This window comes from Ranitomeya imitator, chromosome 2 (genome assembly GCF_032444005.1).
Source record: "Ranitomeya imitator isolate aRanImi1 chromosome 2, aRanImi1.pri, whole genome shotgun sequence".
Taxonomy (NCBI): Eukaryota; Metazoa; Chordata; class Amphibia; order Anura; family Dendrobatidae; genus Ranitomeya; species Ranitomeya imitator.
Window position 1 is genome coordinate 136,430,715 of NC_091283.1, and position 6,892 is coordinate 136,437,606.

Consider the following 6,892-nt stretch of genomic DNA (forward strand, 5'->3'; position numbering starts at 1 on the left):
ACAGCCACACTTATGAATTCATAGTTTGCATTAACGAGGGCCATGAGAATAACGCTGAAATAACCCTTATAATTGTAGAAAAATGAGCCGGAGTGTGGTGGTTGGGTGATGCGGACATGTTTCCCATCCAAGGCCCCACCGCAATTAGGGAACTGCCATTGCTGCTGAAATCCATGGGAAATCTGTTTCCAATCATCCGGGGTCTCCGGGAAAGGCATGTAAGTGCGGTGTAAAGCTGAGATGATTGCTTTACATGTCTCTGGGATGATGACGCTGAGCAGGGATCGGGAAATAGCTGCGCAGTAATGCAAGTCTTGCATAGACCTGCCAGTCGCCAGGAACTGCAGCGTGACAGCCAGTCTCTCATCCACAGGGACAGCAGCTCGCATCCTGGTATGGCCGCCTGATATAAGGTTCCACAGCAGCAAGTAGCACATTAAAGGAAGCCTCCGACATTCGCAGGTAGTTCCTGAAATCATGCGGGTTGTTCTCCTGTAGTTCCATTATTAGGCCCATATGGGACAATTGATTCCTCTTCTGCAGCCACTGTCTGGTCCACATGCGGCGCTGTCGCTTAGCACGAGTGTTCTGCGCGTGAGCCTCCAGCTGGCGGTGAGCTTCAACCAACAACGCAGCCGCTACAATCACAGGTACATCTGAAATAGACATGGCAACCTGAAAAAGCCAAAAAAAAAGTATTAGTACTTATGATTTGCTAAACTGACACAAGACATCCCATACTGTAATGTAGCGTTCACACATCGCGTTTTTGCCGTTTATAAGGCTACGTTCACATTAGCGTTGCGTCGGGCGCAGCCGTGGCGACGCATGCGTAATGCGCCCCTATATTTAACATGGGGGGCGCATGGACATGCGTTGCCCTAGCGTTTTGTGACGCATGCGTCACATGCGTCAGGGCGCAGAGGACGCTGCATGATGCAGTTTTTTCTGCACCAAAAACCATGCAAAAGTGAACGCATGCATCACAAAATGCTGCATTGTGCATGCGTTAACATTTGCGTTGTGCGTTGCGTCGCCGACGCTGCACCGCTCAATGCAAATGTTAACGTAGCCTTACACGTACATTAAATACGCAGGGCTAATAAGCAGCATTGATGCAACAGCTGTACCCCATAGATACCCTAAATCACTGTACAAGCCACTGAAACACTGAAACCAGGACGATGAGCGCTGCGGCTTGAAACCGGGAACGCCAAAGAGGGATTTCTGGAGCCGGCGCCACAACCGCGACGCTGCGCATACCGGCGCCACAACCGCGATGCTGTGCATAAACGGAGACGCTATAGCGATGCGGATCGCGCGGCAGCACGGCTGAGTCAAGGACCTCCTCTGGGCGTGGTTAGGCGGTGCCGTACAGCGTCTTTCCAGCGAAAATGGCGGCGAGACAACGATCTGCTCCTCTGGGGCAGACCGAGCTGAGATTTTTAGTGAGCAAAATGGATGCCCTGGACTACGAGGGCCTGGAGACTCGACCTGCCCACCCAAACCTCCACAAGCAGGAGGTGCTGCGCCGCATTGGGCACATGATGGAGAGGAGGTTCGGCATCCGCCGCAGTGCGCTGCAGCTGCGGAAAAAGTGGGCTGACCTCCGCTACAAAAACCCACAGCATCTGGCAGAGTTGCGGGCGGAGACAAGGCGAGACAAGTACCAGTATGGGGGAATTGGGAGACGCACGCTGCCGGGAGGGGGGAATTGGGAGACTCGCGCTCGTGGTTGCCAACTTGTCCTGGAATTCCTGGAAAAACATGCCACTTTTTTCTCATGTCCGTATTGTCCGAGAGGAAAATGCGGTGTCCGTGAAAAATGGTCAGGTCAGGGGTTCCAGAATCTCCACCCCCATATTTAAATTTTTTGGATGTCCGCAATTTTTATCTAGATTGTCCAGAAATCATTTAGGATTAGGTTGGCAACCCTGCGCGCACTGCCAGGAGGGGGAATCAGGAGACGCGCGCAGCCATGAGACGCTTCCTAGTGATGCAATAATACGTGTCCCAGGCCAGGCAGACCATTGAACACCAGAGCCCCCAGAGAATGCAGAGTATGGCATCACTGGGAAGTGTGATCTCTATTTTCTATATATGTACGTACATTTGGTGACTCAAAATTTAATTTTACTCCTTGGCCTAGGTTTTTTTTTTTTGTCTGGAGCCCTGTACTTTTGGTGTCTAAACATTGCATTTCTTTAATTTTTGTGTAGAGAGACAGCGCCGGAAACAGGCACCTGCCATTGCCAACAGCAGCACTTCTTCCGCCACCAGCGGCAGCCCACAGCCCGGGACGTCACGTAAGTTAACCATCATTCATTGCAATTTTATTACTGCATACGGGACATAAGAGGGGAGCTGAAATATTGTATACATTACAGGCGCAGTAAGGACCAGGCGCGCTACCACCCCTCCACCATCCTCGACACCTCCCTTCCGCCACTCATCTTCCTCCCCCGGGTCGGCGGCATTCTCCCCAGAGGCGACCATTCGTAAGTGACCAAAACTGCGAGCGCTTCCCAACGGCGTGTTCAATTGTTAACCAGATATGTATTTGTTTCCTTTTAGCTGCGGCAGCTGTGGCCCGAGCGAGGGGCTGGGAGATGAGCGGCTCTTCTTCCGGCAATGAAGAACTGGCGTCCCTTCTCCATAAGTATACAGACAGTGGGTGGGCAGTCACATTTGACAATGACAAAAACTACAAAAAAAAAAACGTTCTCGCCCTCTGGGACAGAACCAAATTGAGTGTGTAGTAAATCTCAGGGTATGTTCACACATGCCGTATTTGCAGCGTAATCACCGTCCGTTCTCCGACCTCTTCTATCCACAGAACCGCCCACCGTGAGAGAGCTGCTGGCGAAGCAAGAACGCCTTGAACGAACAGCAGCGCTCCTGCTGGAGCAAGTTAAGCAGCAGGGCCGCACGCTGCAACACCTGTTGGACCGTGGGAGGATATAATTTTCTTTTTTTTTTCTTATTGTTTGTTAATTTGTTTGTTAATTGTTTAAAAAAAAAAGTTTATATTCCCAGTTTTTCACAAACAAAAAAAAGTTTCTTATTACCGTTAAGTTGTGTGCTGTTTTAATTAACTAGCGGAGCAGGCCAGGGCCAGCCAAGCCAAGGCAGACACATAAGAGTTGGTTTACCTTTCCATATAGTGTGCGCACAAAATGGCAGCCAGCGCAAAAGAGTTTGCTAACCGCATCCTAAAGTGCCTCCATCTTGTGCGTCCGCTTGCCAGATGCACAAGATGGCTGCCAGAGATGTTTTATACATCATTTTACCGTGTACATAGATAAGCATTGCTGCATAGCCATAACTATACACAGAAGAAACAAACAACAACTCATGAGCAAGAAAAGAACCGATGAAGATGCCTGCAGTATATTGAGTACGGCGTTCCGGACAGAATATTCACGGGCGAAGAGGATCGTAGCTGGCGGAGGATCGTTCCGGACAGGACGCTGGAAAGGCAGAAGAAGGTGAAGACGCAGCTCTCAAACAATATGGAATCAATCGCTGTAGAGTCACGGTTTATATTCCGGGACGCCGGGACGTCACATCCTGGGTGTCTCCCTGTGGAGAAACACGCCTATCTGGCTACGCTGCAATTTGCCAGATCGTTACACCCCAGCTGTTTGACATGGAGCTAACAACCAGCGAGAACGATATGTGAGTCGCTGTTACGTCACTGGATCGCTCCTGCATCGTTCGGGAGTTGGTGTGTTTGACGTCTCTACAGCGACCTAAACAGCTACGCTCCAGCAATCTAGTTTAGGTCGGATCATTGTCTATATCGCTGCAGCGTCGCTGAGTGTGACGGTACCTTTACAGTTTGGTGTTTCCAATCAGTGGGATAACAATCAGGTGTGAGTGGGTAAGGCTACTTTCACACTAGCGTCGTACTCGGCCCGTCGCAGTGCGTCGGGCCGACGTACCGACGCATACTGTGGAAGCGCCGCACAACTGGGGCAGTGGATGCATTTTTCCAACGCATCCGCTGCCCCATTCTGAGTTGCGAGGAGGAGGGGGCGGAGTTCCGGCCGTGCATGCGCGGTCGGAAATGGCGGACACAACGCACCAAAAAAGTTACATGCAACGTTTTTTGGTGCCGACGGTCCGCCACAACACGACGCAACCATCGCACGACAGTTGCGACGTGTGGCAAAGCGTCGCAATGCGTCGATAATGTTAGTCTATGGAGAAAAAACGCATCCTGCAAGCAATTTTGCAGGATGCGTTTTTTTCTCCAAAACGACGCATTGCGACATGCGTCGTACGACGCTAGTGTGAAAGTAGCCTAACCTGTTTTATTTAAAGAACAGGGTTCTATCAAAGCATGTTGTTCATAACATGCTTGTGGAAGTGTACCATGACATGCACAATATAATTCTGAGGACCTCAAAAGAAAAGTTTTGATGCTTGTAAGGCTGTAGAAGATTACTAAATCATCATCTGACAGATATTTGAATACTTTTTCTCATTTCAAAAATGACAAAAGTTATTAATTTTTACTTACTGTATATTCTGGTCTCTTTATTTACTTTTAGGACTTTTGTGAAAATCTGATGTAGTTTTAGGTCAAATTTATGCAGAAATATGGAAAATTCTGTAGGGTTCACAAACTTTCAAGCATCACTGTATAATATCCATTTTATATTTTTCATTGTGACAAGGTCACTGGTAAAGTACTGGAGGGGAGATATGTGTCACTGAGTAATACTGTTTTGGATCAAAAATAGCATAAAAGCCATCCCACCGTTGACAACGTGAACCTGATCGGGATGGTCCTACGCTGTCTAATATTAAAAACCTTACAATGTGTCAGAGTTTACCTCAGTGTGTGAATAAGGGCAGACAAAGGACCGTCCCGATCAGGGTCACCTTGTCAACAGTGGGATGGCTTTTATGCTATTTTTTTTTTTAAATTAAAACAGTATTACAAAGAATCCTGTGTTATTTAAATGCAATTTTTCTTTTTAATTATTTTGTTACAGCAGGGTTTTTGCTTATTTTGTTTCTTGTAGGTTTTGTATGTTTTATGGCCAATGTGAACATGCGTTTATGCGCAGCATGTATACCAACTTAAATCAAGCTCAATTTTTGTGTTTTTTCTTTGTATTTTTGCATTCTGTTCAAGCCGGGGTGTGGCCTCCCTCTCCTGAGATGGAAATTACATTTAAAGGCTTCCCCATACTGGTGTCCATAGATCGGGACCTGGTCTGCCGTTATTCACACACTGAGGTCAACTCTGACACATTGTAAGGTTTTTAATATTAGACAGCGTAGGACCGTCCCGATCAGGATCACCTTGTCGACGGTGGGATGGCTGTTATGCTATTTTTTGTTAAGCAAAAATAGTATTACTAAGAACCATGTGTTATGTAAATGAACTTTTACTTTTTACTTATTTAGTTACAGCAGGGTTTTTATTCATTTTCTTTCTTGGAGGTTTTGTATACTTTAGGGCCAATGTGAACATGTGTTTATCTGTGTTTTTTCTGTTCCTAAGGCTAGTTTCACATTTGCGGACAAGGGCTTTGCAGAAGGCTGTGTAGTTCTTTCGTTAAGCCCCACCTACTGCTGCGCCTCTTCCTTCAGTTCCGCCTACGTCGGCATGTTTTCTGTGTACCTACCTTTAAGATTGGGTATGTATGCGGATGTATGCGGATGCCTCCGTATGGGTGGTTTTCAGGCTGTGGAGGCATCCGCATACATCCGGATGGCCTGCGTACTCAATGTTAAAGATAGGGCACAAAGGATGCATGCCGACGTAGGTGGAGCTGAAGGAAGAGGTGCGGCAGTGGGCGGGGCTTAACGGAAGAACTACGCAGCCCTCTGCAAAACCCTAGTCCGTAATTGTGAAACCAGCCTAAGTTGTATATCTTTTCTGTTTAACCATCTGGCACTGGTTTGATCAATAGAGATACTGAAATATTATTTTGTTATCGCCTTAGTGTTTATACAATTGTGCCTAGATCTTGTCTACTGTAACTTGCTACAGATTGGTATGCCTGATGGAGTTACAAGCTTACCTTTTAATAGAAATTTTCCAATAAAAATTATATATATTTTTAACTTTGCGTATGTGGCTTTTTGTACCGAGACTGTGTTTTTCGGGTGGTGTTTCTATCTGATTTTCTGGAGGCTTTACGTTTCTACATGTTGGACATTTTCTGTTGACTAACATCAAACCAAAAACCTGGTTGTTCTGGTCAGGGGGCCTAGCTCCAAAATTTGCCCCGGGGCACATAGCACCCGAGTTACGCACCTGGCTGTGAATTATGTACATCCAAGAGTACAAAAATGTAAAAGAAATGAAAATAAGCCGATGTTCCTGGCGTTTTCCTGAGATGTCTAAATGTATGCTGCAGACGTGCTTTCTTCTGATAGTATTTTGTTGTATATGTCATGATAGCTTTTTTAAGTATAGATAATATTTACCAATTAAAAAATAGAACTTTTCTTCATTTTACTTGCTTATGTAGCACCATTAATTCCACAGCTCCTTACAGACGTATGTGTTTGACACCGATATTTAATGAGGTGTGTACACTTAGGGTATCTAGTTGCATATATATTGGAATCTCTTATTTTCCATACATTTACAAAAAAAAGTAACCAAATTTATCTCATACACTTGAAACCTTGGACACTTTTTCTGACTTTTGCAATATAATTTTTTTCTCTACTACGAAAAAAAAGTAAACTTTAGCACATGTTATACAAGCCCTTTTCAAGAAATAGTGTTCTTGCTACATTCCTGCACACAACTGTGTGGTTTTCTGTGCATGTATCTGTTGTGATCTACCCATGTCCCTTCCCCTACCCCCAATAACTGTTTATCCCACCCCTGGTGACATCACTATGAGCTTCACAAGAATGT